This window comes from Buteo buteo, chromosome 20, assembly GCF_964188355.1.
Source record: "Buteo buteo chromosome 20, bButBut1.hap1.1, whole genome shotgun sequence".
Lineage (NCBI taxonomy): Eukaryota > Metazoa > Chordata > Aves > Accipitriformes > Accipitridae > Buteo > Buteo buteo.
Window position 1 is genome coordinate 9,860,887 of NC_134190.1, and position 15,900 is coordinate 9,876,786.

General features: G+C 44.5%; 1 protein-coding gene across 1 annotated transcript in view; it reads right to left on the reverse strand.

The window, feature by feature from the left end:
• Positions 1–11,891: 11,891 nt before the first annotated feature.
• Positions 11,892–15,900, reverse strand: part of HIVEP1 (HIVEP zinc finger 1) — a 131,546-nt gene continuing 127,537 nt past the window's right edge. The window contains exon 12 of the transcript XR_012653781.1: positions 11,892–14,787. The gene's annotated coding sequence lies outside the window, so the exon portion shown is untranslated. The remainder of the gene's footprint in view (positions 14,788–15,900) is intronic.

Here is a 15,900-nt window from a genome sequence, read left to right on the forward strand (position 1 = left end):
TTTGCTCTTTCCAGGCAGTAGGGGAAATAGCCTGATTAATTCTTGAGGCTGTCTGTGTATGAAAAAACCCATCTACAGTCTCTGCACAAAATACAGTTAAATTATGCATGGTAAATATAATCCTGAGCACTGTTTGTATTTAAAAAAAAAACCAAACCACTGACATTTTGGCAAGTCTTTGAAGCTTGTATATTGAAGTCAAAGCCCAAGAAGGGCTGAGCTGCCATGGGGATCCTCAGTGGGATCCTGGAGAGTTTGCGTCAACCAGCAGTTGGGAAACCAAAAAGGCACATGAGATTTTGGGTCGTCTCCTGCCCCAAAGGGTTGTCTCACCTTGTTACCCTCTCCCAAGGTCCAGGTGCTACACTGCATCCCTTTCAAATCCCTTGTGAATCCTGTTCTGGCCTGGATTTTTTGTTATGGGAAGGGTGTCCTGCTGCCACACTCCCTTTCCACATCCAGGGACAGCTGTGCTGCGTCAGACCAAAAGCCTCCAACATCAGCCCAAAGCAGATTCCTAGGAAAGAGTCTAAGAACAGGGAAAGTATAGCTTGAGACACCCCCATGAGTCTGTGACTCCAAGGCTTCCTGAGCCAGAGGTGGTGCTTTTGAATATGGCCCTCCATGGAACCCTATTCCACTGAGTTATCTAGTTTTCTGAAAACGGGCGAGCTTTAGTGTTGACAACATCTCATGGCCAATTTCTATTGCTTACTTATATTTGGTGTGAAGAAAATATATCCTTTAGTTCATTTCAAATCTGCTACTTGGTCATTGCTTTATGATCCTTAGTTCCTGTCATGGAAGACCCTTATGTATCTTCTTCCTGAGAGACAGGGCTTTATAGACTCCTGCCATACTGGGACTGGTTTTCCTTTCTCCTGTGCTGGTGTTAGTCAGAAGTAACACGGTGAAGTCTACAGAGGCTGTACAGGAAGCACAGAAGAGAATATGGCTGTGCAGTTTCTTAATGCAAGCTCTGGCGCACTCCTGCAATTCGGCCCTAAATCTAACACAACAGATTTCCTTATGTTACATCTAAAGTTATTTGGTGCCGTTAGTAACAGAGCAATAAACCAGTGATCTTTTCTCTCCAGAGGGAAAAGAAAACAGGGACCTGAATGCTAAATTCAGTTTTCAACTTCATCAGGATATTGTTTCTGCTTTGGATGTTTTCTGAGCTTCAGTTTTAGAAGTGTTCAAATTTATATCCCAAATGTCCATGCTCACCCAGAAATTCAATGAATTCAGGGGAAACAACTGGTCTCTGAACAGCTGTTAGTTTGGTTTTGAGTGCTTCAGAGGATCTTATTAAAATAATAAATTTCCATAGGAACTGCTACTGCAGCACTTTTATTTTTTAAATTTTTTTTTTTCAAGAGGGAAGTTATGCAAGGCCTGCTGGATTATATCAGCACATCTGGACAGCTCGGAGACTGGGGAGTTTTGAGGAAAGAGGAGACAAACAGAAAACAAACTCGGGGTTTTCTCAGCTTGGGGCAGGTAGTGGGATCCCGGAGAGAGAACTACAAACTCCGCCAGCCCCAGGAGGGCCCTGCCTGGCTCTCTGGTTCCAAAAGGTCACTGAATTTGGCAGCCATCACAGATAGCAAATAGCTGCTGATTGCCGCAGTGGGAAGTGCAAGGCCAAGCAAATTCGTTCATGAGTCCGGCACTAAATGCTTACTCCATAGCTACGGTTTGTATTTATGCTCTCGGGGATCTGTGGAGGGAGGGGTTTCTCCCCCTCTTGCCTAAGTAACAAGTATTGCACAACAGGCAGGTGCTGGATGCCATGGAGCAACTTCTGCTCAGTCCTGCTGATAGGAAAGCCGTGGGATGCAGCGTGCAGGCGGAGTGGAGCCTGCTGCGGCTGTTGCACCTCACAGCTACCACTTTGCAATTGCATCCTTTCGGTGCCTCCAGATGCAAGCCGGGGCAGCAGCTCTGGCTGCCTGGTAAAAGCAGATCTGCTCATTCGAGCAAAGGTTCCCGAAAGAGCTGCAGAGGGAAAAAACCAAATTGCTTTGGTTTAAGCTTCTGCACACATCTTCATGATATAACTGTTTTTCAATAGAGCCACCTCTTAAAAACATAATTAGAGGTCAAATATTAATGGGCAATCCATGTCTTCAAATGTAATTAAAAGCACCGATACAAAACTGCTTCTGTCCAGAAAGTTCCTGTGCTTGGTTAAACTTTCAGGGGCTGGCCATTACTCTCAGCCATAGAGTTGCTTAAATCATGTTGATTCATAATCCTCTGCAAGAGAAAAATCAATGCTGGAGTGCTTTGCTTGTGTAACAACTTACATTAGTAAGCCTGGAGTGCCTCTTCAATGAGATAATACCGAGCAGTTAAAATATGTAGAGAGAGCCTCCTGAATTCATTATGAATCGATTTTCATCCTTTTAATATTCTTGCTTACAAAGAAATTCCTGTATAACACACTGGCCTTTTTCTCTGCCAGTTCACCTCCCTCTCGGTCTTTGCGCTGGTTCCTTGGTGCTCTCCCAGTGCAAGCTGGTGGAGGGAATTACAGCAGGAACAGCCGGTTGATCAGCTCTGCATAAACTGAGTTGTATAAACTCAACATTAAGGTATCCACAGTTAGAGAGAAGAAGAAAGCAGAAGGAAATGGCTAATATCCTTTGCAATGATCAAAAGAAGATCTTGTTATCAGTACTAGCAGTGTGACAAAAATTTGCCCCTTCTTTCTCTGGTGGCTTTAGCTGGCCTGGCCTGAGCAAACGGGAGCTGGTTTCTCCCCTACCTGTGGACATGCCTGTTACATTTCTTCCATGTTTTTTCCAGACAGCTTTCTGGGGATAAACTGATTTGACAGGATTTAGTAAAACAAACAATTTCACTCACTACCTTACGAGAGATAAGGAGTTTAAGGGTGAATGAGGGTGAGTCATGGTGTCTCTTTAAAGGGTTAACTGCATAACTTGGGCCATGTCTGTGTGTGCTAGGTCCGCTCAGTCTGTACTATCATCTCTGGAAAAGACTTTTAGCAGAGACACAATTATTTTTTTGCCAGTATAACTTATCTCAGCAGAATAACCTGTACCTGTAGGCTGTAGTCCATGCTCTACGGCTATGTCTACTCCAGGTAATTTTTCTAGTGTAGCTGCATCATTCACCAGCCATATCTCCTTGCAAACTCTGTCCTTCACAACTCCATCAGGAAAAATATATAGTATAGTCCTGATCTCCTGTTCTGCGTTTCATAGGCCATTGTAACTGTACTCTGCCTCAGTCTGATTTCCTACTAACTAGTGCTTAGGAAGCTTATTCTGCTCAATTTTTTTGACAAATCAAGTGTGTGCTGAAAATTAGTACCTGATGTATGCATGGCTTGCGTGTGTACTATAGTACTGGGTCTTAGTTTGCTTATTTATAGATGGTTAAATACAAAAATAGACTAAAGCATTTGTTAGCAACAAAATATGTTTTGGATGGGACTGATAAGCATCTTTTCATGTGTTACTTTAATACCAGCAAATATCTAGGGATTGCATAAACCAAGGTTTCCAGTGGAAAATGTTTCAACAACAGATGACGAATCCTGCTAAAACAGTTTTTATGCTTAAAATCATAGTTAAAATTATTTTAGGCAAAGCTGCTAATATACTGGCAAAGCCACTATCCTTCTCTGAGGCTGCCAGATGTTTTACTGTTACTTGAACTGCAACGTAGTGTGAAGACTGTATCTGTTATTTTGATATTATTTGTAGCATTTTCTTCTATTGTCCCATCTCCCTCTTTACGTCCAGCCATATCCTCCCTCTCCCTGACCTGGGCTATCAGCTTGTAGCTGGACAGAAACACTCCCTGTTCTGAGTGGTCTTGCTGAGAGCCCTACCAAAGTGAACTGCTGCAGAGGCATGCATCCATCAATGTGCTTTAATAAGCAATGGTGTTTGCTAGATAAAGTTTCCAGCTGGAGGGGGAGGAATGCTGCTTTTCCCACCAGAAAATGCCTGCTCACCCCAGGAGCTAAGTTGTGTCTAAAGCCCATTTCTGCTGACATTTTCTAACAAACATACCAGCACTCTCCCAGGACACAGGCAGAGGAAGCGTCTCAAGGCTTGGGTCTCTCCTACACTCACAAGCAATTCTTGGAAAAGCCCCAAAACCTTGGAAATTATACATGTGCTCCTCAAAACATGAGGTTTGATCCAGCATCAGTTACTTGCACAGGAAACTGTTCTTCTCTGCAGTTACCAGTAAGTGAAAGTTGTTACTCATGCAGACCTCTCCTTTCCTCAGTTTAATGCAGCAGAAGCGATGACAACTTATGCAAGCAGTCTTCCTGGTACATGGGATTTTTTCTAAATAAGATATAGAGATGCATCATTTTGGGCCTCTGTTCTTTGGAAACTGCTCATGTACTCCATTCTTAATGAGCAGGCTAGGGAGTTTTTCCCCACCTCTATCTTAATATAAAGAAAGTGTTTAAGACAGCTTTTTCCTTTTCAGTGATCCATAAAGCAGCGTATTTGCAAATTCATGCCCACGTCAGATTATTTTTATCATTACAATTGGTCTCCCCGTGGAATTTGTTAACATGTTGCTGGCTATTTTCATCCTTCACATGAAAATGAATCTACTGGGTATCACAGAGCTCAGTTATTATGAGTTTTTTTTGATGAAAGACTTAAATTGCATCTGAGAAATACGAATTACAGGGCCTAATGTCCCCCCAGAGATTTTAATTTAATACACAAAAGGAGCCGCTCACTCCCTACTGAGGTCATTACATGAAAATATTTTTTCTAGCAAACAGAGTAATTGGGACCACTGGAGCTTGTTTCCCCCACCCCCCTCAAGTTTTTCTTGATGGGTCAATTTTGGCTGCCTTTGAAGGTTTATAAGTTTTGTGAGTGAACATGCCTAAGATAAATTTTGTTGTTGTTTCTATACAGAACAAAGAACTCGTGAGAGCCCCTGTTCACGCCACAGGCGTTGCTTGGGGTAGCAGCCTCTCCTTTCACCATTACAACATGGCACTGGAGGAAACCACTGAAGTCCAGGTGCCCATAAACCCAAGTACCCAAACCACGGTGCCAGACTCCCCTGCCTGCACCACAAAGCCCCTTCAGAAGGCAAAAAAACCCTCAGAAAATGTAGTGGGTTAGTGAGAAAGAGGGTGCTGTCCCAGGAGGTTGCCCATGTCATAGGTGCCTGAAGGGGTCCATGGCCAAGGTAGTTGGCTGCCATTGGACAAAATCAGGGAGCCGATCCCACCCATCTTCTTTTCCCTGGTGACTGCTCTGCAGAGATCTGAACTTTAGGGCTGGGCAGTCTAAGGCAGATCCAGCAAAGTCCCCATATACTCATTTAACTCCAGGATAAACAAACATGCGCTGAGGTCACCCCCAAGTTATGGCAGCGCGGAGTCAGAGGGATGTCAGCAGGTCAGGCCGTGGGGTCAGGGAAGATGATCCCACCGCAGTCCCTGCTACAGTCCCATTAACCTCAGCGACGCAGCTCCTATGCATGGTTAAAATTTAAACACTTGCGTAAGTGGTTTGCTGAACTGGTGCCAGAAAGATCAGTGTTTTGCAGGACTGAGCCCATTAATTCTTGCTCTCTGAGAAGTGGGGGGGGGACCAGACAAGCCAGAAAACTAAGCAGCTTCGGACTGTTTGATTCAATGAGAAGGGCAAATTCCAAAGTCGAGGAACCCTCACATGCTTTATAAGAAAAAAAAAAGACAAAGGGAGTTCAGGGTTTCCATGCCACAACCATGCTTGAGGCTGTGGTAACCATAACTTTGCATAGATGCAGGGTATTTTTGCACAGCAGAGCGGGCCAAGACATTATTCATCATGCTGGTGTGTAGGCACAGATTATGTGTATCATGTGTGAAATTCAGCCTCTTATTTCTAACTTGAGAAAAACTTTCCAAATAATACTCGTTTTTTTCTCAGTCTCCTGTTGAAGAACAAAGCACTCAGGAGAACAGGCAGCTAGGAGGCATGTTCGTTCCCCGAGTGCCACTAAACTTCTTTAACAGAAACAGATGATAACAAGTATACTAAAAACAAGAATAAAAATATGCCTCAAACAAAAGCAATATACTTCCAAAACAAGGCTCTCAGCCACACAGGTTTCCCCCAGTGGGGAGAGGCTGGGAGAACAAACAGGCGACACTTGTTAGTCACGTCACTTAACTGCACGCCTGGAAAGCACTCGGATCTGATGGTGATAGTGATGACACCGTAAGACCCTATGCAGAACATAAATGCTGTGCTGCAATAAAGACTTTCACAATGGCATAGATGGAACCATTATTTTCCCCCAGGGTTTTAGGCACTGAATTCTTTCAGAAGCCATTTAATTATTTTGTTTTATTTCTGCTCAATCTGTATAGGAAAGCTTAGTAAAAGGACTGTTCATTTTGACAAGGCTCCTCAGGGAAACCTCGAGACAAAATAGCAGTAATTTCTTCCCCATATAACTCACCAAGAAAAATAGCTGAGGAAATAAAGGGGTAATAACAGAAAGGGGAAGATTATCTTTTAAAAGCAATTGCTTGATACCAATACACAGTGAATGTATTTAATGTCATAAACATAGGTTTACTTAGGGAAGACATGAGGAAATGTCAGGAGCAAAGAGACTCTTATAGCTAAAATGAAATTAAGACTGGCAAGTGTAAGAGGAGAGGGGAGGGAGGGGGAAGAGAATCCCATTAAGGATGGTCTCACGGTCCTGACGAAGACTTAATATTTGGATCCCAGCCGTATGTTTCTTGCAGATGTTGGGCTGCCAAAGCACTTGCTAATCTGGGGGCCTGACTGACTTTCTTCCTCCTTAGAGGGAGACAGTTGAGGCAGAGACCTGTATACATAAATACACGTATGTCTCTCGTGTGACCTTGCTTATGGAGAAGAGACAGGTTATAAAGTCCTGCTTCCCTGAACACACGAGGGCTTTATTTCCTTGGCTCTGAAATGTCCAGGCTTGCTGACCCCCCAGCTCTTGAGCCAAGCGGTCCCACCTTTCTTCCCATCCTCTGGCCAAACTCCCGGCTCTGCTGACACCTCCCTTCTTCCAGGCACAAGGGTGCCGGCACTTCAGGCCTCTGCCTGCCACCGGTGGTCCCCTCCTCACAGGGCTGTCCCCGTGCCCCAGCTGAGAGCTTCGTGTTGCTGCCTGGGGGAACTCAGCCAGGGCTCCTGCCAAACCCGGGAGATACAACCTTCCACTGGTGAAGAGGAAACCCCATCCAGCAGTTATCAGTATTTTTGCTCACAATAGATCTTCCTTTACATCTCCAGCATCAAGGTATAATCGATGTTTTTAAACTGGGTAAGAAACCACGGTGCCCACGATTGCAGAACAGGGCTCAACAATATTCTCTTGTCTATACTTATTCTGAGCCTTCTGGGCCCTGAAACTTCAAAGACTGACTCATGTTGCTGAATCTTAGACTTAACAGCAACGAGTTGTCCCTTTGACTTGGTATACACCTGATTTTATGGTTTGTGATTGACTTGGTGACCGTTCCCCCAGTCTCTCAGTGGCACTACTTGTAGTGTGTCAAGTACATAAATCATGGCAGGTTTCAGGCTTGGACTTTAGGATAGAAACTCTGCGCTAGAAAACGTGTTGAAAATACTCAGCTGAGTCCAGCTCTCAGCTGAGAATACTGGTGACAGATTGAGTGCCTTGAGAGCAGTAATGGCTCAGTGTCCAACACATGCCTTCAGGTGATACGTCCTTCCACCACTGCCAGGCAACCAGCCAGAGACTGGGATCTTAAAAGTAAACTCCAGTCCCATAAATTCATATGCTCATAAATTTTACAGCCACGGGGATCATTAGGACTCTCTACTCTCTCTTTTGTTTAATACAGGCCAAAGAGTCTCATTCAACAAATTCTGCATTAAGTTCAGAAGTTCTGATTGAGCCATGGAGAAAGTTATCCAAGTACTGACATAAGACTGAAAGGAATGGGGAACATCCCATATTAAACTGTTCTCATATTGGCTATGTATCCTCATTTGCCTTCTATCTTTGTAACAAAGCACATGTCTCACTTAAGCTTCCAGCTTTTGCTCTTTGCTTCTTTGTTCTTTGCCAGATTGAAGAGCCCTTTCCTCCCTTGCGCCCTGCCCTCCACACCAATCCTTCATTTGGGCTCTTCCTGTAATAGCTTGGTTTTCCAAAGTACCAACAGCTATACTTCTCTGTAGTCTTCCTTGAGCAGGCTACTATTTTGTTACCAAAACCTGATTTATTTTCTATTTCTTACTGTTTTGTTTTACTGTAAGAAGCCTGGAGGGCTGAAAAAGAGCCTTCTGAAGGAGAGACAGCAGCCATTTAGACTGTATGGGAATTTTTGTGATGGTTGTTCCTACAGATGAGCCTAGCACAGCAGATACGCATGCAGATGCTTAGCTTGACCACTGAGCTTCAGCTGAGGCTCTGGTGCTCAGCCCCACCTGCACTGGTTGCAGCTGTGCTCCTGCCTGGCCACGGACCATTCCGACCCTGACCCAACCCATGGGCTCATGTCTTGGTTTGGACTTGGAGCTGTCTGGCTGCTGTGGACTTGTCCAGTGATCTGGCCCTGAGCTGCCCTCCTGGGCCTGCCCTGTTCTCCATGCTCGGGGCTGTGGGACTGCACCTCTCGTCCATCCTTGAAGCCCCGGCCCCACTGGCCCTGACGCCACTCTCGCCTTGTTGTTCCACGACACAGTTGAAAGAAAAATCTTTAGAGCAGGAGGCATCTGGTTTTACATAGAGCATATGTGTGGAGCAACAAAGAGAAAGTGTAAGTGTGTGCATTATGGGCACAGTGCTGAGACACTGCCACTGCTAAAAAACCAAAGTAAAAACAAAAAAAGCACTTAACTCTTTAAATAGACATTCTGATCCCTAATTCTTCAACATGAAATAAATGTTTCTTTGCTTTGTTTATACTAATCCCAATCCTCCATGCAGAATGGTACATGTGCTCTGTTATTCACTGTCTGAAGAGACAAAAAAAATGAAGTTCAGTGCTGTTGGCCATGAAAAATGAGGATTTGAACACAAAGTCAGCGTTTTTCTCTGGCATCTTCTTTTATCTTTATGGAGAATTGTATTTTAGAGGGTGACAGGATACATAAACCTTGATTAAAAATGCCTTTTAGTCAACATTTACAGTCCAAAGAGGAAGAGAAAGAAGGTGGCAATGAAACTGTTAAAGCAATAGATGCCAGATTTCTCTTGGGTTGGTTATGGATCATGCTGTGTGTTCTTGACATTCTAACAGATCTGTTGAAAAGAGTAGAGGCACCCCAAAAAATCAAGGCCAGGGTTTTGTTATTACAATTGCTGCCTTTGAAGAATTAAAATACAGAGGTGGAATTAGTCAGAGGAAATGCTGATCCCGGAGTCATACTGTGCTGACTGGACTACAGGAGCTGTGTTTGAGCATTCAGGCCTGAGGTCATCCCTATTTGATATTAATTCTCTGCATAGGATGGTTCTCTCTAATATTTTACAAGGTAGAACTCTTTGGGAAGGAGAAAGAGAAAGCAATTATGAGAGGCATATACCATATAGAAAGGAACAGAAGAAAAGCCTGGGGCATGATTGCCTTTACAACAGGCAGCTGCAGGATCCTACACATAGGCAATAGCAGTACAAAGCTCCCCTCCCTGTGGTGCAGCAGATGGGGCCAGCAAAGACTTTGAGGAAGACTCAGCAACCTGGTAGGTATCAAACAGCCCTGGAGATGATCTTTTACAATTGTTCTGACCATCTTCCTCAGGCTCACGCTGGATCAAGTACACGCAAATTTCTGCTGGGCAGAAGAGGTACAAGCACGAGGAAAGAGAGAAACCAGGCGGAGCTCGCCTTTCCCCCTTCTACAAACACTGCACGAGAGAGACCTATTTCAGAAGGATAGGAAAAGGGATAGTATTAGGAAATGGGAACAAGGAGGTAGGAAATAGCACTCTGTTAGCAGGAGCAGTGCTCCATGAGCTCTGGTTGAGCAGACAAAAGGCAGCAGAGAGTCTTCAACTAACTAAATTCAAATCAGGCAACCGCCAGCTCCCAAAGCAGCTGCAATCCTGGACCTGTCTCATCAATTTGCCCCAAATCTTCCCGCAGGCATGGACAGCTTAGCTCTCCATGAACCCAAACTGAACCGGATTGATAGCTGCACTTCTAGAGCTCCAATCACTAGAACAAGAATGAGAGATCTGACTTGATGTTAATAAATAGATCTTAAACGTGAAGCTAAGCATAAAGCAAGCAGCTGAAGTCAGGCTGAGCGCAAGGACTCTTGCTACATGTGGTGGCAAAAATCTGCTCATCTGTGTAAGCCTCTGTCCTGCTCGTTCCTCTGAGAGAGCGCTGTGCTAATGAAAGTTTACTCCGTCCAGAGCAGGCTGCTTTCTTGCTCCCCTCTCTCCCTCCCATACTCTGCCTCTCTGCTTAATAGCTCATCTCACAACCCACAGAGTTCCTGGCCTCTGAGCCCAGTTTATATCCAATTTCCAGTCCGTCAGTGTTGTCACACTGATGGGCATCTGCTCCAGGCTTCTTGCCTTTCCCAGGCCCCCAGCCCACCAACACTGGGGCAATTCCTCACCACACTGTTCACACCTCCTACAAGTAACTGCAAACTCCTCTCGGAGACCAGGTGACAAGCGTGTCCTCCTTCCCCTCCCCTTGCTTCTTTCCTGACATAACTAACTCCACATGGTGCTTCTCGAACTGGAATTCTGGTCTCTTTGGGGTCTGAGATTATCCCTAAAATGACTGGAGGAGAGGAAGCCTGTACAGACTCCTTTTTGCTTGCATAAACCGACAGGACAGCCTTCTCCTCTTCCTCCTGCTGATTTTTAAAATAGAGCTATCAGTTTTCCATATAGTCATCCTGCCTGACTTAATGAGCCATTCTCTTCAAATACTTCACATTAACATGTTTATATATTTGTTTGCCTGGCTGGGTTCTTTAATAAGTGTGCCTTTGGTTCAGGTGCTCCCAGCAGACCGCTGCTCTGCCAGGCTGCAGGAAGCCCTCCATTCACTGCAGCTGCGTCCCCAAATTACGCTCTGCGACTGATTGCTTTTGGGGCAATTGCTCAACCGTAATAAGCAGGAACTTAGATAAATTGGACGTTTTTCTACAGAACCCATTAACACCGTGCCTCGGAGAGGCTGGAATCGGTCTCATTCTTAGCAGTTTTGTTTCTGCAGTATTAGCTGAAGATCATCCCAGCAGGAGGATTATTTAAGTGTAGTGGCTAGACGAAGATATCCTGCTAACCTAGGATGTGGCTAGGAAGGCTGATGTTAGAGATGCAGGGGGCACTGATAGGTTTGATAGGATAGCCCTAAAAGAAGGGGTGGACAGTAAGCTGATTTTATACAGTTTTCATTTTAAACAAGGGCTCCTGGCAAGGCAACTCCATCTTTGCCAGAAAAGGGATGTCTGAGCTGGCTTATAGACTCTTTGATGAAGTCTTTTTCCAATGTCAGGCTCATTTCTGTGACTGCTGCTAGAAGATTTGCACCTGCAGGGCTTTTCTTCTCTCTTTCGCCCCTGTGCTGGGTTAACTTGAGTTTCAGCTGAGGTAGCAGCCGCAAGTACGCTGGCAGTGCAAGTAAGCCTATCATCTACTGTACCTACATTGTTGAAAGCTTCCTGTGAAATTGGATTAGCACTTAAATGTTGTGTGACGAAGCTTCATGTTCCAGGTTTTGTAAATGCTCTCAAAGAAAAAAAATCACTTGTCAAACTCTTTCCGTATCGATTGGGGACAATTATAATATCACCAGATTAATTACAGTGTTTCTACAATGCTCTCCTCTGATTCTACTATTAAAACACAGCAGAAATCAGAGTCTGTTTTGACCTTTAATCAGAGCCTCCTGTTAAAGTGACTTTCACAACAGAACCCAATTTGTCACATTTTATTTGTACTTTAATTTTATTATTAACAGATTAATGAAGCTGGTAATGGGTTTCCCGATGCTCCCTTTGGAAACGTGAACTATGTCCCTTCCTTACATCAATCTGCTGTCAGCCCATGAAGTGCCTTTGCAAAATGCTATTAACTGTTACCAGAAGCAATTAGTCAAAATAGCAAGTCAGCTTCAAAAGGAGAGACTCCAGATTCCCTCAGTGCGTTAGGAAAAGCGCATTAGTAGGATTTAGTCTTGCCAGCAGACACAAGCTTTAGGCCCTGCAGTAGGTGTCTGAGTTAATGACACGTAGAAATGCAAATGTATCAGACTTTAATTTGCTTGAAGGAGCAATGCCAGGTTAAAGAAAAAAAAGAAAAAAAAAAGAAAAAATCACTTTCTGGTGTCATTAACAGCAATCCCCATTGTGCTAGAAATACCCACGCTCTATTGTAAGATATTCTCCATGCTCCAGCCTTAAAGAAGTGAAATCCTGGCCCTCCTGAAGGCAGTAGGAGACTGCTCGTGACAACACTGAGGCCAGGCTTTGTCTTAATTTTCTGGCCCAAACAATTATTTTAAAAGTATTCTCCCTCACCCTCCAAAGCATCAAAGTCCAACCCCTTCCCAGACAGCTCCCTTTTTTATGCCCGTGCCAGAAACTCACAAGATAATTTCTAGAGGGACACGCGCGAACCTAGCTTGAGCATAATTTCCCCCATTTGGCACCATCATTATGCCGACAGCTTTATTGTCTGGTCAGCACTCCAGCATGGGGCTACCAAAATTACATTATCATACACACACAATACACAAAATGTGCTCAATAAATGGTCCCTAGTAGGATGAAGTAGGAGTTTAAACTCTTTCAAGGCACTAGCTAGCACCTAGTTAAAAAGCCAGCAGTCCTCAGCTGCCCTGGATGAATTGACAGGGAGGAATCTGGGGGAGGTGAAGCATCAGGTATAATATCCTACATGCCCAGTGAAGTTTCAAGCATATGCTCTGGCATGCCTACCTGGCACCTACAGGCTGCTTTCCAGATTGGACAGACCAACAATTGCCCCCTCCTCGCTCTCTCAAATGTTGGAAGATGATGTTATCAGTCGTTTTTTTCCAGTGCATTGCTAATTACATGTGTATTGCATACATGGGTCCAATTAAAGGGGGAAGGTCATGAAAACAACAGAAAGACCACAGATTATGAAACCCAAAAAGATTATCCATTTGTCCTCAGGACTGGACAATGGGGCTTCTGTGTCTACGCAGAAGGCGAATCTTTTTCATGTTATTTGGCCCTCGTTTCTTCAAACCCGGTCCCACCTCCCTTGAGCAGTTGTGGTGAAGCTGCAGCGAGGGGCAAACTTTGGGCTCAGTTCACATGCCTCTCACAACCATGCTGCATGCTGATACTCCCACATCGGGGGTTTTTTGGAGGCAGAGAACAACTCAGCATCAGACCTTGCTGACATTTTTCCTCAAAGAAAACATAAACATCTGAACCCCACCCAGGGACTTGGACAAACTATAGTCTGGATAAAAAAAACACCCTTAATTCTGCCAAAACCTCATTGATTAAGAATATGCAGACCTAATGATTTTGCTCAGTATTTGCAGAGCATATTCCTGCTGGATATCCTTTCCTCCATTGCCTTCAAGTCAGTGTTCACAGTGCATAAGGTTAAAAGTGTTTCTTTTCCCTTCCAAGTGCAGAAGGCTAATAGAAGGGTTTGAAGTCTAGGACTAAAAGCCTGATACAGTCCACTCTAAGATGTAAGAGCAGCACATTTTATCTTCCTTTTATATGAGCTTAATGTCAGAAAAAGGACAGTCCTTTGGTTCTTCATTCAGCTATTTCCACTGACTGAAGGAACCACTTCTTGAAAAAACACAATATATTGTTCAAACACTCCCATAAAAATGGTCTAACTATCCAAACACATTGCCCATTGTCTTAGATCAAACACGACTCTTATTCTTAAACATAAGGATTAAAAGGCACCCATTAAAAGGAGAGTTTAAAATTCTATTTTAAAAAAAAGTTCAGAATCTTAAAAGACTAATTATTTGTGCAATCTTCAAGATCAAACACTGCTGAAATAAAGACTTTTACTGCTTTATCAGATAAAACCTGTGTTCAAAGATTGCAAGGGGAGAAGAGACTATTAAGATAATCTAGTTTGACCTCATGACCTTAGGTTTTGGCATTTCACTGGTGCAGAATCTTTTCAGTTGTTCATATAGCTAAATGGAAAAATGAATAAAACCATCAAGAACACAACAGACTGCATAAACTTGAAAAAAACCCCACGTGTTTTCATGTTCCTTTAATTTGTGTGTTTGTAGGCAAGGCTCAAGACTTAAATGGATAGTACCAAGTCCTCCGCTGATGCAGTTGGTGCAGCTCTTGCTAAAGCTTAGGGATGTCATTTTCCATCAGATGAGGATCTAGTCTGAAGTTTCCAACTGCAAAGGAGAACTAAGTACAAAAGTGCAAATACTTAGAAAGGCTAACTTGTAGAAGACTCTGGGTAAACTAAATTTCCAAAGTCTCTCTCCTCTTTTCTTCTTTTTGACTTTCTACTGTTTCTTTTATAACAAGTGCTTAGGATTGTGTTCACCATGCCAATTTTCAGCAGACAGGAGGGAGAAGCTGGGATGCATTTCTTTGTGTGTGTCTTTTCTAATCTGTTTGAGCTGTCTGATGTCTTCATATCTAATACATTCTGGATCTTTGAACTGAGTTGGAGGATGTCTCAAGGAGGAACAATGATTCACAGGAAAACAGGATATCCACAGGGGAGCCAGTTACCCAGTCCAGCAGAATTAATCAGCATTAGGTGTGTGAGCTCTTGCTCTGAAACACTGTAAATAAGAAAGAGTCACAGATGATTACAGGTATGGGAATAAACAAAGAAAGAGAGAAACACAATTAAACCCTTAAGCATCCAGATGAAAACATGACTTCTGTTTTGCAAAGAGGCACAGTTTCAACGTTTGCTTCTGTTCTGGCTCCCAGACTGTTTTTGCAAACCAGGGACACACCTAGCACTGGCTAACAGGTCTGAAATACAGGACGCTGCCTTCCTGTGCCCCAACAACCCAACAGCCTGGCTGCAGCTCTCCCTGCCTTGCTCTCTCTTGCAGCCTGGTTCCCTTCTCTCCTACAGCTGGCCTAGGCTAAAGCATGGGAGCTTGGTGCAGCCTCCCGGGAAAAAGGCATAACTAACGAAGGTGCCCACTTACCGGGGAGCTGAGGGGCATCCCCTCCCTTGCTACGTAGTCCCTGGCCGATGAGGAGAGAGCTGGTGGAGCACGAGTGCGCTTCAGCCTCGCACGAGAGGATGGTGACTACATCCTTCCTTGTACCCCTGGGGGTGAGTGGCAGAAGGTGCCACCGCTGCAGTATTGGTGGGCGAGTGTATAAGAAGTGGACATCACGATCTCCTTTTCCTCGCGCCCACATTTTCAGCGTGAAGCCCTTGTGATTGCATTGTATAAAGGATACGATCTCCCCGCACACAGCGTGCCTGAGGCGTGGAGAGCCTCGCAGAAGCAAACTACCTTGTTGCTAGATCCCGTGGAGGAGAGCAGGGTGCCAGAAGGGCAGCAGCTCAGGCTGGGGAGTTTTTGAGTATTAGCAGGAAGAGATCTGTAGCACTTTTCTGTTCAAACAGGGAATTCTGACTTCATGTCAAAATCCCTTCTGATTTGTCAAAAATTTCTGTCAAAAGGTGCCTTTTAAGCCTTCATTTTGACTTGATATGCCTTGGTCATGGGAAGGGGGGACTCTCCAGATAGTGGCTTTCCACTTAGCCGCTTCAGGCCTGGGTAGGTCCTGTTGACGGTGCCCAGCTCCTTTTTCAAACCCTGCACCTGCCCGAGGCCCCGGACTGAGCAAAATCCCTGCTGGTGCGCGGTGGCCCTGTGCTCCTGGGACACGGGTGGATGTTGGCGGTGATGCTCCCTCCGTGCTGG